This window comes from Nicotiana sylvestris, chromosome 5 (assembly GCF_000393655.2).
Source record: "Nicotiana sylvestris chromosome 5, ASM39365v2, whole genome shotgun sequence".
Classification (NCBI taxonomy): domain Eukaryota; kingdom Viridiplantae; phylum Streptophyta; class Magnoliopsida; order Solanales; family Solanaceae; genus Nicotiana; species Nicotiana sylvestris.
The window spans coordinates 52,418,375-52,446,173 of NC_091061.1; the positions used below are offsets into that span (position 1 = coordinate 52,418,375).

Sequence of the window (27,799 nt, forward strand, 5' to 3'; positions counted from 1 at the left end):
GAAGTGAAAAGATAAAGCCAGTTTTAAACATGTAAACATGTAACACATGACTGAGGATATGTTTTTAGCAAGTAATAGTGAGGAAACATAGTCAAAATGCGCCTAAGGGTTTCTACAGGTCGGCACAAGGCCCCAATCATGGCATACAACCCATAATATAGTATAAATATCCAAAATACGGAATAATATAACGTTTTCAAATCAAATAAGCGGCTCAATAGTTGCTACAGGACGGACCTAGTCACAATCCCTACCGGTGCATGCCCACACGCTCGTCAACTCTCGGAATTCCATTCCGACCTCTATATCAAAATCTCGCCTACCAACCGAAAATCGCCAAAATATCAACTTCGCCAATTCAAGCCTAAAACTACTCCAATCCTCCAAAACCCATTCCGATCACGCTCCTAAGCCATAAATCACCTCCCGAAGCTAACCGAACCATCGGAACTCGCATCCGAGCCCTATAACACATAAGTCAATATTCGGTTGACTTTTCCAACTCAAACTCCCTTACAAGAGACTAAGTGTCTCAAACCTTAGAAAATTCATTTCGGATTCGATCCGACCAACTCTTTACCAAAAAACACAGATAACGAAGCATAAAGAAGCAGAAATGGGGGAAACAGAGCATTAACTCATGAGATGATTGGTCGGGTCGTCACAATTTTAGCACCAAAACTCATTCCAAGCCTCCCAAATACATACCATATATGCATTTAAATCATAAAATGCGCTACGAACCAGCTCACGCCCTCAAAACGCAAAAACGAGGTCGTTTTGATCTAATCAAAGTCTTGGAACATCAATTGGATTCCAATAACATCAAATTCAGGTCTTGGTCAAACTATGAACTCTTAAATTCTTCAAATTGCCAACTTTCGATAAATAGTGTCGAATTTTTCCAGAAACCTCCAAACTTAAATCCGAATTTACATACAATTCTAAAATCATACAAACATATGGTAACCATAAAAACTCGATTCCGAGACCGTTTACCCGAAGGTCAAACCCTGGTCAACTCTTCCAACTTAAAGCCTCCAAATCGAGAGTCATTCCTCCAAATCAATCCCAAACCACTTTAAAACTGAAATCGACCATACGCACAAGTCATAATATATTATATGAAGCTACTCAAAGTCTCAAACCACCGAACGAAATACTAAAACTCAAAACGATCGATCAGATCGTTACAATTAGTTAAGAAATAGGGGATATCCATGAAACTCTTGTTCTTCAAATAGTATTTAATTATTGTATCATAAATTGTAATATTGAATTAGTCATGAAAAATGGGTAATTATTGGCTACTGCAAATCTTTCAAGTGTTGTATCATAAAATTAAGAGGAACGTCAGAAATTTCAAGAAAAAGACCCTTTCACAAACATAATGAAAGTAGCAATGAAAGGGAACGACATATATTATTTCTACAAAAAAATAAAAATTTTGAATCTGTATAGCAATGATAGTAAATCAAACAGGCTCAATAAATCAAACAGACTCAGTATGCATTGTTGTTGCTTCGATTTGTGAACTTTTATTCTTCGGCTTCTTTGTTTGTCTGAACTATACGTAAAAGTATGACATGAAACTCCAAAGAGAAAGAAAAAGATCAAGGCCTTTTTCACTTGAAAAATTTTCTGAATAAAAAGCTACAACTAATACCTCATTAACAGGAAGTAACACTGCGATCATAACCCTGGACATTAAAGGGGAAGAGCAGTAAATGACTCCAATAACACCCACAAAGAAGCATTGCCAAATAATGACAGTCCATACTATCACTATATAATATCTAGCTTCTCCGAAGTTAAATTATTTTGACTCTCTTGATATTGCCTGCAAATTTGATCAATATATTAATCCTTGGCTCTTTAAAGAGATTGTCTATAGCTAAAAAAAATTAAACCCAGTACTACGTAGCTTTCTTATATATTTGCCATATCCAAATTTAATATAACGTGTCATATACATAAAAGGGAAAAGGCTATTATTAATCCTGTACTTCCGGATGTTTAGTCAACAACTTTGATATTCCTTCACACAAGGTTTTTAATCCTTCTCCCCTCCTTAGGACAGAAAGGGGAAGTAGCGAGATTACGATTCATTCGATTGGCAGGTCCAATCGAAGGAAGTCACTCTAGCTGGCAAATTCAACCATTTCCCCAGCTTGAATCTCGTTCAATCCATAAACACGTGCAATCCCATCTCCAACTGAGACCACTCGACCGATCTCATCCACTTGAAAATTGGTGTAAAAGTTGCTAATTCGACTTTCTAATAGACTTGTTAGTTCCGCAGCTCGGGGAGAAAGTTCCATAATTCAATTCAAGATAGATAGTAAGGTCTATGCAATTACCCTTAACCCTAATGCCCCGTCCAAGTGGCAGCTGACCCCATCCCTTTTTTCCAAGTCAGCTACCAATTCAGCTGCCAATTGGGACTTCCACTAATTTATTAGACTCAAACCCAAACGGCAATTTAGTTCCCCATAACCCAATTTCAATCAAATCAATTTGACCCATACCCAGCGTCTTCTTCTTCTCCCCCAAAGTAAACTCCATTGCTAAAATCTTCCATGCGACTGAAATCTTCCCAAAAAATTCTTTTTATTTCATTCTCATCGTAGCTTTGGTTGTTAAATGTCGCAATCTAGCTGTTCATCACAGATTAGGTGTCGCTGTGGCATTATAGCCAAATACTTCACTTCGTCTACTCCATATAACCCTGGAAGAAATTCTACAAATGTTCGAGGCCCAAGGTTACCATATTTTTCAGTTCTATTCTTCTTCTATTTTTGTTAATAAATTTATTTCAATTTTGAAACCTAAATCTTCTTTTTGATTTATGTTTGACAGGCTAATTCATGCGGGTTTTGGGAATGGGAAGCTGAAATCTTCCCGCGAAGTGATTGGACTAATATTAAAGATGTAACATCGTCAATTGAGGAGATTAAGATGCAAAAGGACAAATGGAATAAAAAAGTAATTTCCACGAAGGCTATACACCAATATGAAATGGATAAAGCCGTCAAGTTGGAAGATAAATTTGTAAAGACAAGGATGTTGCTTATGATTTCTTAGGGATTGTTTATTGGTTATTTTGTGGCCTCGATGATGAAGTGACTACTTTGCAAATTCAAAGTTGCTCATGTTGAGTTTTCTATGTGTAGCCATGTTGTACTAGTATTTGTATGTTCTTTGATTATGATGTTGTAGTAGTATTTGTTGTGAAAGGGTTTTTCCTTTATTGTATACGCCAATTCCTAAACATGTTATTTTTCTTTATAAGATATGTTTGATTGTTCCTAAACATGTTCTTTGTTTGCTTTCTAAATAACAACACCCAAGTGCAAAATTGAAAAATAAAATAAAACAAACTACAACAGCAATCCAAGCTGCAGATAACTAGATACCTTGCTTGAAAATTCCTGGATACCATATTATCTGTACAGAAACTGAAACACTTACAAAATGGAAAACTGGATACCACATTATCTAGATGTAAAAATTGCTAACTAGATAACCAGAAAACTAAAATTGAAAATGGAACACCAACTGTCAATATTCATAACATTCATAGCATTCACCCACATTCACCAACTATCAATATTCATAAAGTGAGTTTAGAAAGACAGTTGGATACCATATTATAACTCCAAAAAGATGTCTAAAACCTAGCTATATCATGGCATCCAACTGTCACAACTAAACAACCATAACTAAAATATAACGTTTACTGACATGGCAGCAATTACAACACATCCAAAAATTTACAAATGTTCAATACTTGAAGCAAAGTCCCATTATTTTTGCTCCTTACCACTACCCTTTCTTGCATTCAACTTATTCAACCTTTGCTTGTTCAACTGATTTCTAGTGATGGCAGATTTTCCCAGCCATGTTAGGCCTTTTGCTGAGAAAGTAAGCTTTGAAGGCTGACTTGCACTACTTGAATCACCAACAAATCCAATTTGCCTGGTTGGAATTGGTATACTTTGCTGCCTCAGCTGGAGTCTTGTCCTTGATTCTGAGATGCTCTTTGGCCTTACAGCTATGTCAGGCTCAGGTTCAAAGTTAGGGATCTCAAAATCTGGATCATTGCTAGTTGGAAGTTGCTGTTGAATAGTAGGTGTTGGCATAAACACAAAGTTGCTGGACTAACTATTTTGACTTGGCTGTGGTGCTGATAAATGGAAGTCATCTTCAGTTGATAAAGTTCAGCAACAGGTTTATCAACTAAAGTTCTTTGCTTTTTATTCAGTTTTCTCCTTAAATTGCCACCCATTGGTTGTTTTCCTTTAGAGTTCTATTATCAAATAGAACACAATAATATGTTAGAACAAGGCAGAAAAAATCAGAACAAGGCACAATTATATTCGACGAACAAGATTACCTTGGAACAACCCTTAGCATTATGTCCAGCTTCTCCACGGTTATTAAATGTCATGACTCTCCCTTATCTAGATTGAGACCATTGCCCTTGCCTATTGGTTAACTCATTTGCCTCTCTTGTTCTTTTTACTTTTGGTCTACCAGCTTGCCTTACAAATTCAAGTGGGTCCATTTTCTGGGAGGGTTCTATCTTTCAGAACTTTTCTCCTCTCACAGGTTGTAACTTATGAGAATAAGTCTGGAGATACGCCTCTTTTGAAAGAAACAAGTGAATCTCACTCAAAGGATCTTGCTTCTTGTACAGCAGGGCACAAATTGCATAAGGACATGGGATTCCACAAAGGTTACATGTCCTGCAAGTGCATTTCTTTGCCCCAGATTGACAATATGCCTATCACTACCTTCTGTCACCTCATAACCTTGGTCAACACTGCTATTCACATGACACTTTTGTGCAATCCTCATGAATTGGTTATACAGGTTTAGAGTCTTAGGACTGTACTCACCTCCCCACCCCATCACTTCAGCTTCATTATCATTCAACATATTCATAATCTTGATTCTTATCTCCTCTAACATCTTTATAATTGGCTTCTATCTAGCTTGCAGTATCCATGCATTGAAGGACTCAGTCAAGTTATTATCCACTGACTGGTTCTTGCATGTAGTATCAAAGAAGGCCCTACTCCAGCAGGTAGGTGGATACCTTAACAAATCTTCAACTCCACTTGGCTCATACTCTTCAACTGATCTTGGAAGTCCTCTTCATAGGTACTTCAAGCTGCCTACCACAGATATTTTTTATATTCCCCAGATCCACATCTCTTACACCAGTTTGCGTCTATATGTCTAACACAAAATCTGTGGTGTGCCTCAAGAAGCACTCTTGAGATTGAGTCAATTAGCCCCTACATATAAATGAAAGAAGAAGTATGAGAATCTATATGTACAGATTGGAAAAATAATAAAATAATAAAATAAGAAAGTAAAGTGTTCATACCTTTTGCATATCTGAGATGAAAGTGAACCCTTCACCCATCTTAAGGTCCAAAGACATTTGTAGAAGAGTTAAAAACCACTTCCATGTATCTTTTGTTTCTTTATCCATAATAGCCCAAGCTAATGGATAAAAGTGGTTTGCAGAGTCTTGACCAACTGCCACCAAGAGCTGACCCTTAACTTTCCCTTTCAAAAAAGTTCCATCCAACCCTATAAAGGGCCTCAACCCACTCTTAAACCCCATCTTCATTGCTTGAAAACATATGTACATCCTTAGGAACCTTCTCTTGCCTTCAGAGAGAGCATCCTTTGATAAGTTAACTACTACATCACTTCCAGGATTACTACACTTCAATTCATTAACATATGCAACCAACTTATTATACTCATCAGTAAAACTACCTTCCAGATTCTCCGAAATCAATCTTTTTGCCCTCTTAACTTTGACTCACTAACATTTACATTAAATGCAGCCTTCAAGCTTGCCCTCATCTCTTTAACCTTAATGGTTGGATTTTCTTATAACCTTCTCTTGAAGTATTCAGCAATGGTCTTGGAATTAACCCTATGATTTTCATATCCAGGTTCACAAGTGTGCTCAGAATGTAAAGTCCTGAATTCAGCCCCACCCCTTGAAGTATTCCTAGATACGTGGCATACAAAAGGGCAGCCAGCTTCACAAATGTACCTAAGCCTAGTTGGGTCACTTTTAACTTGCTCTAAACCATAACCATTTGCAAGTGCATACATATTTATAACTTTCCTAGCTTTAGCAATATCTTTGAATGTCATTGACCTATCCAACTCTTTATAGTCAGTTAATTTATCATTCATGTCTCTCTTCTTTTGTTTAAAAAGTTTCTCTAGTGTATCACAGTCATAGTCAGAAGAAACAACATTTTCATTGTCATCACAACTATCACTTTCATCACAATCAGTGGCAGCTTCAAGTTCATCAGGTTCATCATGCTCATTGTGATGGATTATTTTAGGTACATTAATACTTGGCTCACAATCCTCTACAGAAAATATGTTAATAACATTAAACTGTTCATTCACAATGTCCAGTAACGTCCTAATGCGATAATCACCTTCTATTTCATAATATAAACCAGAAGGACCATTAACTACTAGTTGTTGGACTCCTATATACCCCAAGTTAGAAATATATTCATCCACTAAATAATTGTAGGAAAGCAAGTCAGAGTCAAAACTTTCTTAATGTGCCGAAATTTTCTTGAGTATGCCATGAGTGGCTTATTGACCCACACTCTACCATAATGAAAGAACAAATCCAGCAGGACCATTGATAGTAAACTGCAGAATAAAGACAGTTAAAATTAGGAGTGGGAAAAAGATATAAATAAAGGCATAAATTGAATAATTCAAGTAAACATTAATAAACTAATATATGCAGGCATGGATATGGGGGACCATACATTAAAGTATTATATGGAAAAAAGTATCCCAGCCCCACCCTTCAATATTAAAATTCTGATTCACTTATTTTCTACAAAAAAACCAAAAGAATTTGGGACCACAAATATTATAATCGAAACCCTAAACTACCAAAAGGCTATTCAATACCATATGAGGCACATCAAACAAAAAGAGTAAAATTACGGTTTATTACTGTAAAACCACATGCAAATGAATACAAAAGCAAAGCACACACTACCAGCTTGAAATTATCGTCAAAGATGGGAGAAGTGAAAACCCTAACCAACAAAGAACTATTCAGTAAACGCTAACTTCAATAAATACAAAATTAAAAAAAATAAGATACCCTATCACTACTACAAACACCTATCAACTTCAAATAATCGAAAAAGAAAAGGGTTTATGAAAACCATAACCAACAAAGAACAAATCTGAAAGGGATTCGAAAAGACAGTAAAACTTTCTTCGAAATTTTTTTTGGGATAACTCAAGATAAGAGATTAAACTAAGAGAAAAATCAATTTTTTGGAGAAAAAATTCTTACCTTGCTTGAAATCGCCACTGGAAGCAAGGATCCTGACCGGTTTTGTTTCTCTTTTTTTCTTTGAAGTACCAGAAGGTTCGAGCAAATGAGTGAATAAGGTATTTTCAGACGGGTTTAATCTATTTATTTGATGGATTTTCGGTTACGGGTTATGGGTCAATAAGATTTGGGAGTAGGTTTGGGTTTGTGTCTAATAAATTAGTGGAAGTCCCAATTGGCAACTGAGTTGGCAGCTGACTTGGAAAAAAGAGATGGGGTCAGCTGCCACTTGGACGGGGCATTAAGGTTAGGGGTAATTGCATAGACTTTATTAACGGTAAGGTGGAAATTGAACGTAAAGTGGAACGAGGACGAACGTGCATGAATTTTAAAAGTACAGGGATAATAATGTTACAAATCCATACATAAAATGTCTCAGTCAACCCAAACCCACGATATTGATGTATGTCAAATTTAAAAAATGTAACAAAACGAATATGAATAATTTATCGTTTCGAGCTGGTTTCTTCTTTAATGTCCCACTGCTAAAGTCAAACTCACAACTCATCACAAGCTTTTGTTCTTTCTCTTGTCATTAAGATTAGAAAAAAAACTTAAGAGAATTGAAATAAGAAGAAATAAACGAAAAAAGAAGAAAACAACAAAAACAAATGAAGTTCCAACGAATATACGAAATCCTAAAAGATGGATTATTGATCGTTGGTAAATGCCAATGCATCACCTAAAAAGAAGTTGATAGACTTGTCATTTGAAATGACTTGGTGTATTCAAAATGGGCACACATCCTTCACTTTGGTAATGGACTCCTCTTTAGTCGTTGAAATGTTAAAAGGGGAAAAACAAACGAACTACGGGATGGCTAAGATTACTAAAAAGATAACTCGAATGAGGAGCAAAACAAACATTCGCGTCAACCTCTGTTACAGAGAAGCAAACCAACTAGCAGATTGCTTAGCAAAACTTGCTAACAAGGCTAACAATGGGTGTTTTTTTTCTTCTCCGGCCAACAGTTACCTAAGACAGCGAAAAGCCCATTTCTTTTGGATAAAAATCAAGTTCCGAGTATAAGAACCAAATATGACAAAGCTAACTTTTTTGTAACCTAGGATGTTTTTTTGGCTTTATGTTATGGCAGGTGAACTTAATTTATTATCACCTTGCTTTTCTTTTGAAGGGTAACCTTTGCTCTTATATTGTAACATTGAAAACTATCTTTTGATTAATACAACACTCCCATCCAATGGGAAAGTTTATAAAAAGAAAAAGGCCTTATGTGTCCGATGGTACTTACTACCAAATGAGAGAAATATGTCTCTCTGTTTCTAAGTTATGTGAAGTAATTTGTCTAGACACGAAATTTAAAATAAAAAAATATATCTAAGAAGCTAGGGTCGTAAATGTATTATATAATATTTGTGTCTTTAATACTTTTCAAACTTGTGATTTTAAATTTGCATAACTTTGTATGGTTATAAAAAACTTCTTAATTAGACTAAAACGAAAAGTTTAAAATTGAATACTTTTAAATACATAAATATGACTTTTATTTGAAATGAACCAATACAAAAAAAGGTTTTAAATTATTTACCATTACACTATAAAGCTCTTTGTATCAGGTTATCAAATTAATGTAGCACAAAATTCAACGATGCTTATCTTGTAAATGACTTGACCGTGTAAAAGATTTTAAATTAATGTTGCATAAAAGTTAAACCCACAAAAGAATGGTATAACAAAAATGCAATGGACAGTCAGGTGCATGTGTAGCAATGAGCCACAGGGGAAGAAAAAAGTACCTAAAAATCGTTATTGACGATCATTCCTAAGGTGCAAAAAGTTGTAGCAGCAAGACACATGACCATCTGAATCTCCAACACCAACGTAGCAGTAATACCTTATTTTGCCTTCAAGTAAATCAACTCAATACAAGGTAAAATGACTCCATACAAAGCTGCCACCAGAAATGTCATCATAAAATCAAGAATATAGGCTTTACCTGTCACACCTTTTGGTCGATCACCATTAGATCAAATACCCAATAAAACAACACCAACTGTCAACAAAATCAGTGCATTGATGGAGTAGGCTGTGAACTTCAACTTTACTATGAAGAAAGCACCTACTGCCGTGAAGGCAAGTTGAGCATCAAGAAGAAGTGAAGAGCTTGACACAGGGAGTTTTGACCCGCCACACGAATAAAGAAAATCATCAAGACCAGTTACAATGCCAATGGCGAACGATGCAATGAAAATTTGGGGTGTTATAAAGTAAAACTTGTTATTAGAACCTTCGGTTTTTTGACGATAAAAGTATAGGATGGCAAGAGGTATAAGAGTGAGTGGTCATCCAGCAGTTTGTAACCAACTGGTGAACCATACTCTTGAACCTCCTTCGACATAATATAAATGCATCATTATGTCACAACCCTAAACCCATACCCGGTCGTGATGGCGCCTCTCGTGAAGACAAGGCCAGCCGACACATTCCCAATTCATTTTTAAGCAGTTAAGATAATGCAAGTAAGTCTAAACATAATAAATATCCCAATAGATAAGATGAAACAGTACAGTTGCGGAAAATAATACCAACACAGCCCGACATCGGGGTGTCACTAGTCATGAGCATCGATCAATTTAATACAAGTCTGAAAAGTCTACAAAGCTACTACAGAATCACTAATAAGGGAAAGGAAATGAGATTAAAGGGGAGAAGCACGGGGCTGCGGATGCCGAGCAGCTAACTCGTGAACTCCGAAATCTGCCGAGAAATCTCAACCCTCGCAAGCAGGAGAGTAAAGTGAGTACTCCAACTCAGTGAGTAATAATCATAAATAAAGACTGAGAAATATAAAATCACGTAAGGCACATTACATGCTATAATGAAGCAGTAAAAGCCAGTAAAAATAGTGAATCAGTAAAGATATGTAAAGTCATCTTAATTCAATTTAAACTTCATGAAATGCCTTTTTAACAATTAAGCAGGTAAATGACAGGCAACTAGGAAAGATAAACACATAAAGAATCGCCCCTCGGGCAAGATCATAGAACAACACCAGCCCATCGGGCTATCTCTCACATCACAATGGGTACTCGCACTCACTGGGGGTGTGCAGACTCCTGGAGGGGCCGCTTACAGCCCAAGCGCAATATCAAGTCATCTCGTGGCATAATTACAAATGCTCTCAGCCTCATATCAACAAGCCACCTCGTGGCTTACAAATCTCAGGCCCTCAACCTCATAATCAAAATCGGTGTTTCCTCACAACATAAGCCCTCGGCCTTACTCATTTAGAATCTCACAAGCCACCCAGGCAACAATAAAATATGATGCTCACCCCAGAATATCATTTAAAATATCATTTAAGTGTTAAAACAGAGTAAACATGGCTGAGTTATGAAAATAGTAGAATATAGCATGACTGAGTTCAAGTATAAAGTCAAAATAGTGAGAAAATATCAGTAAAAATCCCCTAAGGATTCAAATAGTTGGCAAGAGTCCCAAATATGGCATTCAGCCTAAAACATGATTATAGCAAATAGTTTTCAATCAATTACGCGGTAAAATAGTCATTCGGGACAAACTAAGTCACAATCCCCAATAGTGCACGACCCCATGCTCGTCATCTAGCGTGTGCGACACCTTAATATAGCACAATGATGTGCAATCCGGGGGTTCATACCCTAAAGACAACATTTACAATCATTACTCACCTCAATCCGGTTCAAACTCTAGCCCGCGACGCCTTTGCCCCTGGAATCGGCCTCCGCTCGCGTTGAATCTATCCAAAATCAGAATCACGCCTTTGCCCCTCGATCGGGACCTCAACCAAAAACACAAACATAACCCATAACCTCATTCAAACTTATACCAATCTTCAAAACACCTCCAACAACATCGAATCAACCAAAATACATCGGATTCAAGCCTAAATTTCCAAAATCTTCCGGATTCAGCTTTTGATCAAAACCAAAACCAAACCATGTCCGAATGACTTGGAATTTTGCACACACATCCCAAATAAAACAGTGGAACTATTACAACTCTCGGAGTTCCATTCCTAACACTATATCAAAATCTCACATATCAACCGGAAAACGCCAAAAATCCAATTTCGCCAATTCAAGCCTAAATCTACTCCGGACCTCCAAAACACATTTCGATCATGCTCCTATGTCCCAAATCACCTTCCAAACCTATCCGAACCATCATAACTCGCATCCAAGCCCTATAACTCATAAGTGAACATCCAGTTGACTTTTCCAACTTAAGCTTCCTCAAAAGAGACTAAGTGTCTCAAACCTTACCAAATCCTTTCCGAACCCAAGCCAACCAACCCGATCACATATAGAACCGATAAAAAAATAAATAAGAAGTAGAAATAGGGGAAAATGGAGCGGTAAATCATAAGACGACTGGCCGGGTCGTCACATCCTTCCCTTTTTAAACAAACGTTCATCCTCGAACGAGTCAAGAAACATACCTGAAGCCTCAAACAGGTGAAGGTATCTGCTTTGCATCTCCCGCTCGGTCTCCCAGGTAGCCTCCTCCACGGACCAACCTCTCCACTGCACTTTCACTGAAGTTATATCATTTGTCCTCAACTTTCGAACCTGACGCTCCAAAATAGCTGCTGGCTCCACATCATAAGTCAAATCACCATCCAACTGAACCGTGCTGAAATCCAAAACATGAAACGGATCCCCAATATACTTCCGGAGCATAGAAATATGAAATACCGAATGCACACTCGACAAGCTGGGTGGCAAAGCAAGCTCATAAGCAACCTCCCCAATCCTCTGAAGCACCTCAAAAGGCCTAATGAACCGAGGACTCAATTTACCTTTCTTCCCGAATCTCATAACACCCTTCATGGGTGAAACCTTCAACAGAACCTTCTCACCAACCATGTAGGACACATCTCGAACTTTCATGTCAACATAACTCTTTTGTCTCGGTTGCGCTGTACGAAGCCTCTCCTGAATTACCTTCACCTTTTCTAAAGCATCCTATACCAAGTCTGTCCCCAATAGCCTAGCCTCACCCGGCTCAAACTAACCAACTGGAGATCTACACCGCCTCCCATACAAAGTTTCATACGGAGCCATCTGAATACTCGACTGGTAGCTGTTGTTATAAGCAAACTTAGCAAGCTTGTAGAAACTGATCCCATGACCCTCCGAAATCAATAACACAAGCACGCAACATGTCCTCCAATATTAGAATAGTCTTAGACTGCTCGTCCGTCTGAGGGTGAAAAGTTGTGCTCAACTCAACCTGAGTACCCAACTCTCGCGGCACAGACCTCCAAAACTGCGAAGTAAACTGAGTGCCCTTATTTGAAATGGTGGAAACTGGGACACCATGCAATCGAATAATCTCCCGAATATAGATATCTAGCAGCCGCTCTAAAGAATAAGTAGTACACACAGGAACGAAGTGTGTGGACTTAGTCAGCCGATCCATGATAACCCAAATAGCATCGAACTTTTTCAAAGTCCGTGGAAGTCCAACTACAAAGTCCATAGTGATCCTCTCTCACTTCCATTCTGGAATATCCATCTGCTGAAGCAAGCCACCTGGTCTCTGATGCTCATATTTCAGCAACTGACAATTGAGACACCGAGCTACAAATCCCACAATGTCTTTCTTCATCCTCCTCCATCAATAATGCTGTCTTAGATCTTGATACATCTTTGCGGCACCCAGATGAATGGAATACCGCAAGCTATGGGCCTCCTCTAGAATCAACTCCCGAAGCACATCCACATTGGGCACACATATCCGGCCCTGCATCCTCAACACCTATCATTACCAAATGGTCACATCCCTGGCATCATCGTGCTGAACTCTGTCCCTAAGGACAAGCAAATGAGGATCATCATACTGGCGCTCTCTGATGCGGTCATATAAGGAAGACCGAGAAACTACGCAAGCCAATACCCGACCGGGATCCGAAATATCTAACCTCACGAACCGATTGGCCAAGGCCTGAACATCAACTGCAAGAGGTCTCTCCCCAACTGGAATATATGACAAACTCCCCATACTCACTGCCTTTCGGCTCAAAGCATCGGCCACCACATTGGCCTTCCCCCGATGGTACAATATAGTGATATCATAATCCTTTAGCAACTCCAACCATCTCCGTTGCCTCAAATTAAGATCCTTCTACTTGAACAAGTGTTGGAGGCTACGATGATCAATAAACACCTCACAAGACATACCATACAAGTAATGCCTCCAAATCTTCAACGCGTGAACTATGGCAGCCAACTCTAAATCATGGACGAGGTAGTTCTTCTCATGGGGCTTTAACTGACGAGAAACATAAGCGATAACTCTACCCTCCTGCATCAATACACAACCAATACCAACTCTCGGAGCATCACAATACACGGTATATGAACCTAAAACTGATGGCAAAACTAACACTAGAGCTATGGTCAAGGTTGTCTTGAGCTTCTGAAAGCTATCCTCACACTCATCCGACCATACAAATGAAGCACCCTTCTAAGTCAACTTGGTCAAGGGCGATGCGATAGATGAGAATCCCTAAACAAACCGGCTAAAATAACCGCCAAACCAAGACATCTGCGAATCTCTGTGGCTGAGGACGGTCTAGGCCAACTCTGAAACGCCTCTATCTTTTTCGGATCAACCTGAATACCCTCGCTGGACACCACGTGCCCCAAGAAAGCTACTGAACTGAGCCAAAACGCACACTTGGAGAATTTTGCATAAAGCTTCTTCTCCCTTAATATCTGTAACACAACTCTCAAATGCTCCGCGTGCTCCTCCTGACTACGCGAATACACCAGAATATTATCAATGAAGACTATGACAAACGAGTCGAGATAGAGCCAGAACACGCTGTTCATGAAATGCATGAACGTTGCTGGGGCATTGGTCAGCCCAAAAGACATCACCAAGAACTCATAATGACCATATCAGGTCCTGGAAGTCGTCTTAAGAATATCTGAGTCCCTGATCTTCAACTGGTGATAACCTAAACGGAGATCAATCTTGGAGAACACTCTCGCTCCTTGAAGCTGGTCGAATAAATCATCAATGAGAGGCAAAGGATACTTGTTCTTGACTGTTACTTTGTTCAATTGCCTATAATCAATGCACATCCTCATAGTGCCATCCTTCTTCTTCACAAATAGAACCGACGCACCCCAAGGTGACACACTAGGCCGAATGAACCTGTTATCCAGGAGTTCCTGAAGCTTGTCCTTTAACTCCTTCAACTCTTCTGGTGCTATATGATACAACAGAATAGAAATGGGCTGAGTGCCCGGCACCAAGTCAATACCAAAATCAATATCCCTGTCCGGCAGCATGCCCGACAGGTCTGCAGGAAACACATCGGGAAAATCCCTTCACAGTGGCTAGATACAAAAGACAACCCTTCCCAACCATTGGGCCTTCAAGAACGAGATTACACTACTAAGAACATAATTAGTCAAACCTCGCCACTTAATCTATGGCACACCCGGTATAGCCAATGTCACTGTCTTAGCATGACAATCCAGAATAGCATGATACGGAGATAGCCAGTCCATGCCCAAATAACATCGAAATCCACCATACACAATAATAAAAGATCCACTCGGGTCTCCAGACCCCCAATAGTCACCACACACGACCAGTACACATGGTCTACAATAACAATATGTTAGATACATGAACAAGTGAAATAAGAGACTCTCGGGGCATATCCAAATAACGAGCAAAGTATGATGACACATAAGAAAATGTGGATCCGGCATCAAATAATATAGAGGCATCTCTGTGGAAGACTGAAACAATATATGTAATAACAACATCAGAAGCAATAGCATCGGGTCTAGCTGGAAGTGCATAGAAACGGGCTTGACCGCCACATGATCGACCTCCCCCTCTAGGGCGACCCCTAGCTGACTGACCTCCACCCATGGCTGGCTGGGTAGGTGGTGGTGAAGTAATTGGCGCTGAAGCCGATGGCTGACTCCTCTGCTGAGATAAACCCGTAAGACGATGAGGACACTACCTCCACATATGGCCCATCTCTCCACACTCATAGCATCTCGGGGTGCTGGAAATGGGGACTAAAGGGAACCCCTAGCACCAGAATGACTAGATGATGAACCTGGCATAGAAGAGCCCTGAACTGATGGAGCACGAGACAAACTCTTAGCTGGAAGGGCACTAAGTGATGACTAACCCTAACGAGAACTGTGAGAACCATGACCCGATAACGCCCCACGATAACCTGGGCGAGCTGGCTGAGCATGCCTGAATGGACGACCTCTACCGTGCTGAAACTGACCTCTCGATGGAGTACTGCCATAACTACCAGATCCTCGAGACCTCTTGGCCTCCCTTTTCTCTCACTCCTGGAGATGAACAGACTCAATCTCATGAGCAATGTCTAGAACCCCCTCAAAGGTAGCACTAGTCACCCTCTCCTTGGTCATGAGAATACGAAGCAGATAAGTGAGGCCATCAACAAACCTCCTAATCCTCTCTCTATCTGTCGGAACCAACCAAATCGCATGACGAGCTAACTCGGAGAACCTCATCTCATACTGCATCACAGTCATCTCTCCCTGATGTAACCACTCAAACTACCTGCACAGCTCCTCTCTGCAAGACTGCGGCACATACTTCTCTAGAAAGAGAACGGAGAACTGCTGCCAGGTAAGGGGTGCTGCACCAACAGGCCTACGCCTCTCAAAAGCCTCCCACCAACTGAAGGCAGCTCCAGAAAACTGATAAGTAGTGAAAGCAACCCCACTGGTCTCCAGAATACTCGCTGTACGAAGCATCCTATGACACTTATCCAAGAAACCCCGGGCATCCTCGCCCTCTGCACCACTGAAAGTCGGAGGTTGAAGTCTACCGAACCTCTCCAACCTAGGCTGCTCATCCTATGGCATGGCAGGAACTACATAGTCCTGAGCAGCTGTAACCAGTTGGGCTGGATGTGCCCCCGACATCTGAAGTCCCTGCACGACCTGCTCAGGTGTGCAAGCGGCGGGAGTCTGATTGCCTCCCCCTGCCTGAGAAGTAGCTGTGACTGTAGTGACTGAAACCGCCTGAGCTAGGCCAGTGCAAACTGATAGAATCTAAGCCAGGGCCTCCTGTAGACCTAGAATTACAATGGGCACAACTAGTGCCTAAGCTGGTGCTGTTGGAGCGTCCACAACTAAGACCTGATCCCGAACTGGGCCGACTGATGGGACTGCAGGTGCTACACTAGCTGATGTGCGGGCCACACCTCTGCCCCTACTGTGACCACGACCGCGTCCTCGGCCTCGACCTCTTGTGGCCATAGCTGGTGGTACTGGTGGTCGTCCATCCTGACCGATAGCGCGTGTCCTCACCATCAATGCGAGAATAGAATAACAAAAGTTTAGTACTCGGATCAACAAATTCGCACGACATGAATTTCAAGAATATGAAGTTTTTCCTAAAGGTTCTGTAGCCTCTCGAGGATAAATACAGACGTCTCCATACCGATCCGCGAGACTCTACTTAACCTGCTCATGACTCGTCAAACCTATGTAACCTAGGCTCTGATACCAACTTATCACAACTCTAAACCCAAACCCGGTCGTGATGACGCCTCTCATGGAGACAAGGATAACTGACACATTCCCAATTCATTTTTAAGCAGTTAAGATAATGAAAGTAAGTCTTAAACATAATAAATATCCTAATAGTTAAGGTGAAATAGTACAGTTGCGCAAAATAACACTAACACAGCCCGACATCGGGGTGTCACTAGTCATGAGCATCTATCAATTTAATACAAGTCTGAAGAGTCTACAAAGCTACTACAAAATCAGTAATAAGGGAAAAGAAATATGATAAAGGGGGAGAAGCACAGGGTTGCGGACGTCGAGCAGCTACCTCGTGAACTCTGAAATATGCCGGGAACTCTCAACCCTCATAAGCAGGATTAGTAGCGCCTGAATCTGCACATGGGGTGTAGGGAGTAAAGTGAGTACTCCAACTCAGTGAGTAATAATCATAAATAAAGACTGAAAAATATGAAATCATGTAAGGCATTTTACATGCTATAATGAAGCAGTAAAAGCCAGTAAAAACATTGAATCAATGAAGTTATGCAAAGTCATCTTAATTCAGTTTAAACTTCATGAAATGCCTTTTTAACAATTAAGCAGGTAAATGACGGGCAACTAGGAAAGATAAACACATAAAGGATCGCCCATCGGGCAAGATCATAGAACAACACCATCCCCTCAGGCTATGTCTCACATCACAATGGGTACCCGCGCTCGCTGGAGGTGTGCAGACTCCTTGAGGGGGCCCTCAAGGCCCAAGCACAATATCAAGCCATCTCGTGGCATAATCACATAGGCTCTCAGGCTCATATCAACAAGCCACCTCGTGGCGTAGAAATCTCAGGCCCTCGGCCTCATAATCAAAATCAGTGTTTCCTCACAACATAGGTCCTTGGCCTTACTCAATCAGAATCTCACAAGCTACTCGGGCAATAGTAAAACATGATGCTCGGCCCAGAATTTCATTTAAAATATCATTTATATGTTAAAATAGAGTTAATATGGCTGAGTTATGAAAATAGTAGAATATAGCATGATTGAGTTCAAGTATAAAGTCAGAAGAGTGAGGAAATATCAGTAAAATCCCCTAAGGGTTCAAATAGTTGGCACGAGGCCCAAATATGACATTCAGCCCAAAACATGATGATAGCAAATAGTTTTCAGTCAAATACGCGGTAAAATAGTCACTCGGGACGGACTAAGTCACAATCTCCAAAAGTGCACGATTCCACGCTCGTCATCTAGCATGTGCGTCACCTCAATATAGCACAATGATGTGCAATCCGGGGTTTCATACCCACAGGACAACATTTACAAACATTACTCACCTCAATCCAGACCAAACTATAGCCTGTGATGCCTTTTCCCCTTGAATCGGCCTCCACTCGCGTCTAATCTAACCAAAATCAGAATCACGACGTCAAAATATGCTAAGAGAACGAATCCCAAGCAAAAATAATCAATTAACAACACAAATCCCGAAATTACCATAACCCGACCTCGGGCCCAAGTCTCGGAATTCGATAAAATTCACATCAATAGATTCCTTATCTCCCCACGAGTTCATACATATCAAAAGTACCAAAATCCGACCACAAATGGTCCCTCAAATCCTCAAGTCTAGGTCTCAAATACCAAGCCCTAGTTTTGTCATGACCTGCCCTCGGGAGTCGTGATGGCGCCTACTAATGTGAGCTAGGCAAGCCAAACCTTTAATCTAATTACTTTATTAACCAATTATTTTTGTTTAAAAAATATAAGATGATAACATGGCAACAACGGAAAATTCAAATTTAAGCGGAAGACAACAATAAGATTTATGAAAAATGCATCTATTACAAATACTTAAGCCTTAACCACCCAAAACCTGGTGTCACAGTGTCACAGACTATCTAAGAGTTTACTACATACAAAGTCTGAAGAAAATGACAATACACTGTTTCTTAATAAAAGGAAAATGAAACAGGAAATAGGGATAGAGGGAGACGCCAGGGCCTGTGGACGCCTGCAGGTCTACCTTGGATCTCCATGTGGACTGAAGGTATCCTCCACACTACAGTCCAAAAGCTGCTCCGTGATCTGAACATAGTGCATAGTGTAGTATCAGCACAACCGACCCTATGTGCTGGTAAGAGTCTAGCCTAACCTCCGCGAAGTAGTGACGAGGCTAGGACCAGACTACCAAATAAACCTGTGCAGTTATATAATATACAACGGAAAGTAAAGTAGAATAAACAAATAAATATGGGAAGGGGAAACATGCTTCGGGGGAAACAGGTAAAAACAGAATATCAAGAGAACTATTAAGGAATCAAAATCCAACCGCTAACAAGAATTAGGAAAAACAAAGGCATATTTCACTTTCTTTTCACATCTTGTTGCAGGCATGCAACCCGATCCCATTTCCTATATCTCGTGGCAGGCGTGCCACCCGCTCCCATTTCATTTACCTCGTGGCAGGCGTGCCACCTGCTTCCATTTCATTTGTCTCGTGGTAGGCGTACCACCCGCTCGCATTTCACTTATCTTGTGGTAGGCATACCACCCGCTCCCATTTCATAATATCTTGTGGTAGGCGAACCACCCGCTCCCATTTCATTTATCTCGTGGTAGGCGTACCACTCCCTCCCATTTCATTATATCTTATGGTAGGCGTACCACCCGCTCCCATTTCATTATATCTTGTGGTAGGCTACCACCTGCACCCATTTACAAGCTAACAATAATCACAGGAAATCCCGACAAGGGAATAAGAGTAATATAACAACTTCTCGGCAAGGGAACAATGATATTTTAACAACATCCCGGCAAGGGAACAATACTATCAAAACAAACATCCCGGCAAGGGATCATTCATATCAAACAAACATCCTGGCAAGGGAACAATGGTGATAAACATATGAAGTGCAATAAACCACAACAGAGTCATAACAATTATAATACAAGACTCATGGGCATGCTTTACACCAACGTATAGATACTCGTCACCATGCCCATACGTCATACTCCACATTTAGCATGTCGCAAATAAGACACAACTCCTAATCCCTCAAGCTAAGGTTAGACCAAACACTTACCTCGATGCCACGAACAGAATTCACAATTCAACTATAGATTTACCCCTTGATTCCACCACCAATTTGCTCGTATCTAGTCAGAAGTTACTTAATTACGTCAATAAACGCTAAATGAATCAACCCCAATGCATGAAAATGAATTTTCTAAAGTTTTACCCAAAAAGTCAAAAATTGCCCCCGGGCCCACATGGTCAAAACCCGAGCTTCAAACCAAAACCCGATTACCCATTCCCCTACAAACCCAAATATATAATTTGTTTTTGAAATCGAACCTCAAATCGAGTTCCAAATCCCTAATTTTTGAAAAACCTAGGTTCTACCCAAAACACCCAATTTCCCCCATGAAAATCATTGATTTTGAGTTGAAATCATGTTAAAAGATGTTAATGATTGAAGAAAACGAGTTAGAAATCACTTGCCAATGTTTTAGAAAGGAAAGTTTATTTGAAAATCGCCTCTTATGTTTTTGAGGTTTTGAAAAATAAAAAATAACTAAAAATCCCGTTTTAATATACCACTCTCAGACCCCCTGTGCGGACCGCACAAAATCGACTGCGGCCGCATAGCCCTTCCTGTGGACTGCAGTGACATGCTTTCATATTTTGGCCATTACTTTCGATACAGATGTCCAAATTGTGATTTCTTTACCTTTCTAGAAACTAGACACGAAGGTATACAACTTTCGTTTTTGAAGCATCTTAATATTCCTTGTAGATCAAAAGATATAGGCTTCCGAAATCGAACCAGTGAAATGTTCTTCACCACGGACCGCACAGAATCTAGTGCGTCAGCAAAGCCCTCACCGCGATCTGCACAAAATCCAGTGAGGCCGCACAAGCTCCTCTGCGACAACATTGCTTTTTGTGCGGACCGCACTGATCTGTTCAGAGGCCTTCTATTTCTCTGAACCTGCAACAACTATGTTTTTAATTCTAAGACATCCCGGAACCTACCCGAAATTCACCCGAGCTCTCGTAACTCCAAACCAAGTGTTCATACTAACTCAAAAACATCATATGGACCTACTCGTGCGATCACATCATCAAAGTAACCTGTAAAATCATGAATTAAACCTCAAAACTCAACATTTTCATCAATAACTCTCAAAGTTCATAACTCTTCAACCGGAAGTCCAACTCACGTCAAATAAACTCTGTTTTCACCGAATTTCACAGTTATCTTTCAAATACTATAACAAGTTTGTACCGGGCTCCGGAATGAAAATACGAACCCGATATCAATGGTTTCAAACATTAATTCTTTTCTTTATTTCTTAGATAATTCAGTAAAATAATTTCTTTCAAAAATTGATTTTGAAGGCTTGGGACCTCGAAATTCATTTTCGGGCATACGCCCAAGTCCCATATTTTACTGCTGACCTTCCGGGATCATCGGAATACGGATCCGGGTTTGTTTGCCCAAAATATTGACCAAAGTCAACCATAATCAAATTTTAACTCTAGAATTTCTATTTCTCTTATTTTTACATAGAAGTTTTTTCCGAATATAGGCCCAGACTATGCACGCAAATCAAGGTGGGGTAAAAAGGAGGTTTTTAGGCCTCGGAACGCTGAATGCACTTGCAACACAAGTGATGACCTTTTGGGTCATCACAAGTTTCCCCAATTTTAACCCTTAAATTCCATTAATTATAGCTCTAATCCGTGAAATAATACCATAGGAACGAGCTTTAGGTCCAAAATCCTTACCTCAATGAAGTTCCCTTGAAACCCTTCTTCAAATCGCCCGAAAAGCTCCAAAAACCGACTTGGAAATGGTGGAATATCTCAAAAATCGCGAAGGAAACAATTTATACTTTCTGGCCCAGGGATTTCGCATCTGCGGCCAAATTCTCGCTTCTGCGGTACCGCATTTGCAGTCAACGAACCGCTTCTGCGGTTTTCACTTAAGCCACAAAATTCTACATCTACGATGCACTAGCCGCACCTATGCCATCGTAGGTGCGGTTCACCAACCGCTTCTGCGGTCACGGACTTCCTAGCTCCTTTCCTCTTCTACGATTTCTTGTCCACATCTGCGGGGTCGCACGTGCGCCTCCCAACCGCAGATGCAGTTACGACAGTAGAATTCCAATTTTAGCTGCCATTCAAACTTCCATTCCTTCCGTCAACCATCCGAAATCACCCCGAGGCCTTCGGGACCTCAACCAAAAACACAAACATAACCCATAACCTCATTCAAACTTATACCAATCTACAAAACACCTCCAACAACATCGAATCAACCAAAACATATTGGATTCAAGCCTAAGTTCCAAAATCTTTCGAATTCCGCTTTTGATCAAAAACCAAACCAAACCACGCCCGAATTACCTAAATTTTGCACACACATCCCAAATGACACAACGGAACTATTGCACCTCTCGGAATTCCATTCCGACCCCTATATCAAAATCTCACCTATCAACCAGAAAACGCCAAAAATCCAATTTTGCCAATTCAAGCCTAAATCTACTTCGGACCTCCAAAACACATTCCGATCACGCTCCTAAGTCCCAAATCACCTCCCAAAGCTACCCAAACCATCAGAACTCGCATCTGAGCCATCTAACTCATAAGTCAACATTCGGTTGACTTTTCCAACTTAAGCTTCCTCAAAAAAGACTAAGTGTCTCAAACCTTACCAAATCCTTTCCGAACCCGAGCCAACCAATCCGATCACATATAGAACCGATAAACAAAGCAATAAGAAGCAGAAATTGAAGGAAAACTCATAAGACGACTGGCCGGGTCGTTACAGATACCAACAACGAGTATAAGACAGTTAATGTGCCGGAGAATTCTCCTCATGTTGGTGCTTAATCCTTTATGTTCCATATTAATTTTCAAGAGATTTGGATGCTAAGTTGAAGTAATCTGCTGAATGGTCTTGTTCTCCAAAGGTTTGGATTTTTGGACTTCCTGCAGTGATGAGATTTGTAGCCGGCTATTTATAATTGGGGAAAAACTTAGTATATTCCCACGATTTATTTCACGACATAGACTGGACCCACTATAATGACCTCCTGGAGTTGCTTGGCGAGCTCTGACAATTAAAAAACATAAGTATAGTATAAGAGCACAGACTAAACAAGAAACGATTATGAGTAACTTTATTATTTTATTGCAGCATTGAATTTTTGAGAAGTTTAGTACGCCAACCATGGATGGTGCCGCGTAAATAGTCATAACAACGCTACTGGTTGGCATTGTATTTTGCATTTCCACGTGTGAAGAGAAAAATATGGATTAATAAACTTAATAAGGAAGGGTTATAGTTAAGAATTGATGTAGCCAATTTTGTGTAGTCAACTTTGGTCTTCTGTCTTCCCCACTCCCCCACCTCCAACTAACATGGAGTTGGTGGGACGCGCGGCAATGGTTAGACTTGACTACTTTCAAATTTTCTATAATTAAACAAAATGACGTGAAACTCATGAGATGTTTAAATAAAAATATTGTAAGTTTAGCAACGGGAATAATAAACGGGTGTAACTTTAGGTCGTCATTAAACCTTTTTACCTTTAAAAACCTACACGTGAAATTCACTTTTAAACTACTGTTTCAAACATTTCACTTAGAAACATAAAATGACATGACCAAATTAGTAATTTATGACGCCCCAAAACTGGGGCAGAAGTAGAAGCAGAAAATTAATTTATTCAAAACAAAATTTCCCTACCATAAATCTATATTTTTTCAACCTTACTAACTAGGCCTTTTCATTTTATTTCTAGTTTCTACCATTCTTTTAAAATTAGAGATTTCATATATATGAATATATTGTAACTTTCCAAATTCTTTTTTAACTTTTCTTGTTTTTATTTTTTTTCTTTTGTAATATCTTGTAACTTTTCAAATTTTCTTTTTTTTTTCACACTAAACCAAATTATCTACCTCCTTCTTTGGATTATCAATTCTTTCTCTACAAATAATCATTTATAATTTCTTCTATTATACGCTATTAATTGCCAAATTTTTAAAAAAATTATCAAGTCTAATTTGTGAAAATTACCTATAAATAGGTAGTGAATTTATAATTGCATCACATAATCTATATATTATTAAAAGAAGAAGAAAACCCTCCATATTAAACTAAGTGACAGTCTCACAATAGGTCACTTGGCAATTTAGGAGAAAGTTAGTTAGGTTATGTAGTAATTAGTTTTTTTGAAATTAAATTTTAAAATTAAATTATGCATTATATGTTGTTACTAATTATTTACTTTTTTTTGAATTTGAATTTAAACTTACTTAACTATTTTTTAACGAAAATAATATTTTTTTATATATTTTAAATTACTTCTATTTTACGCTCAATACCATCTTTAAAGGTTGACACTCAAAATCTTGTTACAACTACCATGGCTATAAATAATTTTATCCGACGATATTCTTCTACCGATAAGAAATTTAACTATTATGATAATGAAGGCATTTCTGCAGTGAGTGAGGAAAGAGATGAGCCTTCTAATATTGCTTTAGAAATGCAAGACAAGTCTTCTGCTAATATGGAGGCATTGTGTGATAGAATTAGTGATAAAATATTTGAGAAATATTATCTGTGTGAGTGACTTTGCTTATTATTTCGCGGTGGATTACCAATATGTAGTAATTTGTGGAATAGACTTCTAATTATTTTGAATGACGTCAGTAAGTAATTATACTAGATAACATTATATGCTTTGGTATAACTATATATGTTATATTGATTGAAATACTTAATATATAGGTTAACTTTATGTTTTATATTATTAATTAAATAAAATAAAAATAATAAAAGTCTCTTCGATAGATATTTAAGTTTATTTTTCTCTTTAAAATAATTATAAGATATTGGTACTATTCTTTTTTGGTAATTTGACACTCAAAAGCACTTTTTAGTACGATTGTCCCAACACAATTTATCTACGAAATATTATAAAAAGTACTTCTTAAATGAATTAGACAAACCCAAGCTATTTTTTAAAGTACTTTTAGAAAAAGCACTTCTGAAAAAAAGTAATTTTCAAAATAAGCAGTTTTTGGCAGCTTGGTCAAACGGTCTCTAAATCCTTTTCTAGATACTGAAGCTCTGAACTGATAATAATAATAATAATAATAATAATAATAATAATAATAATAATAATAATAATAATGTCACGACCTAGAATTCCCATGTTCGAGACCGTGATGGAGCCTAACATTTCACTTTCTAGGCAAGCCAACGTTAGAGAGCCATTTAGTCAATTTCTTTCCATTTCAATAGATAAAGTCTATTAAAGCAAAATAAAATAAAATCAAGTGTAGGATAACATAAAAGCCCAATATCTACTTCGATGAGGATCTGGAGTCACAATTCACGAGCTTCTAGAATTTACTACAAATAAAGTCTGAAAGAAATACAACTATTTTGAAAGAAAAGAAACAGTGAAATAAGAAAAATGGGAGGGGACTACAAGGTCTGCGGATGCCAGAAGATCTATCTTGAGTCTCCGAATAAGAAGGTCCAAGCTGCTCAACTCATGGATAGCTAGGGTCAGTACCAAAATCTACACAAGAAGTGCAGAGTGTAGTATGAGTACAACAGATCCTATGTACTCATAAGTGTCGAGCCTAACCTCGACAAAGTAGTGACGAGGCTATGAAAATACACCTACATGATAAACCTGTGCAAATAACAGTATATGTACAAGATAACAACAAATAAAAGCTAGATAGGTAATATCGGGAGGGGACATGCTAAGGGAGATACAAGATACGAGAGATGCAGCAGAATAATAACAAGAACAACCAATATGCTTTTAACCAGTAAAAACAATTAAGCACAATAAAGAAACATTACATGGCATCGCCCTTCGTGCTTTTACTCTCAACCTCACAATGAAGCGATAATACTGCATGGCATCACCCTTCGTGATTTTACTCTCACTTACAACATAAATCAATAGATACGACACGACATCACCCTTCGTGTATTAACTCTCATAACATAGTACGGCATCACCCTTCGTGCATTAATACTCACAATATGACACGACATCACCCTTCATGCATTAACCCTCGCAAACGACACAACAACACCCTTTGTGCATTAACATTCTCCCTTACCACATAACTATGAACAAATAACAACAAGGAGATAGAATAACAAGAACAAATCTTACTTCAACATTGGTTCCACAATACCAACCTCAACTTTGAAATCTATACTCAATTATCACCAGAAACCCATACGATAAGAACGATCAATTTAACGAATAACTAGTCTAAGCATGGATAACATGATCAAAGTTAGCAATAACTGCAAGAAACAAGTCCCACCCACATGCTTTAAGCCGGCAACAATGTATACATACTCATCACTTTACATAGACGTTGTTCCCAACATCTAAGGATGTAGAAAATAGACAAACAAGTCCTATTCCCTCAATTCAAGGTTAACCACGACACTTACCTCGCTCCAAATGATCAACTCAAAGCTCAACCACGGCTTTGCCTTTCAAACAAGCCTCCGAACCAATAGACTCTAGCAAATTACCAACCAAACGATTTAAATTAAGCCTCAGGAACTACCCACGATTGCAAAAAATTCAACTTAGGGCATTATTGAAAAAGTCAACAAAAGTCAACTCCCGAGCCCGCTCGGTCCAAACCCGAAATTCGAACAAACATCCGATTACTCATTCACTCCCGAGCTCGGTAATGCAATTTATTTTGGAATTCGACCTCAATTGAGGTCTAAATCCCTATTTTACAAAAATTTCTAATTTTACCCAAACCCCAATTTCCACCATGAAAACACAAGATTTTTGGTTGACATCTTAGGAAAAGTAGTGAAAGATTGCAAGAAACTAGTTTAGGATCACATACAAATGATTTGGGAAAGAAAAGCTCTTTGAAAAATCGCCTCTAGGGTTTTTAAGTTTGAAAATTTGAGAGAATGAACAAAAATCCCGTCTAACTCCCATTTTGATCAGTTGTAGATGTCGCATTTGCAACCTGAGGTTCGCAAATGCTAACCACTCAATTGCGAACCCCGCAAATGCGAAGCTCTTCACATTTCTGATTTCATCAAAAATGCGATGAATTGTTCGTAAATGCGAACAATGATCTCCGCATATGTGACAATTTTATCGCATTTGCGATTACTGCCTCCCCCTGTCCCACTTCACAATTGTGAAGAATTTTTCGCAAATGATAAAATGTGGCGCCCCAGTTACTCTTCGCAATTGCAATGAGTTGCTCGCAAAAGTGAAACTTATCAGAGGTCGCAAATGCAAAGCCTGACCTCACAATTGCGAGGTTTGAGGCATGCAGTATACCTAAAACACACCAGTAATGTTCTAAATCCAAATTTCACTCTGTAGCCTATCCAAAACTCATCCGAGCCCTCGGGGCTCTAAACCAAATATGCGTACAAGTCTAAAAACATAATATAAACTTGCTCGCGCGATCAAATTGCCAAAATAACACCTAGAAAACTGAATTGATGTCACAACCCGGATTTTTTCACCTTTGGGAATCGTGATGGCGCCTACTCGTGAAAGCTAGGCAAGCTGACAGTTACAGTTTTACCACAATTATTATTAATTCAAACAGGAACAAATAATAACTAAAATAAAATAATTATAAAATGCGAAAGTGATATAGCAATCAACAATTCTAATACATAGCTATCCCAAAGGTCTGATGTCATAATCCATGAACGACTAAGATTTCCTACAAATATAAGTCTGAAAGAAGTATGTCTGTTCTCGAAATAGAAGGTACAGAATAAACTAAAACGGGGAA

The 27,799-nt window shown here is 39.1% G+C and overlaps 1 pseudogene; it reads right to left on the minus strand.

The window, feature by feature from the left end:
- Positions 1-1,492: 1,492 nt before the first annotated feature.
- On the minus strand, positions 1,493-22,864 carry LOC104234580 (purine permease 1-like; annotated as a pseudogene).
- Positions 22,865-27,799: the final 4,935 nt, after the last annotated feature.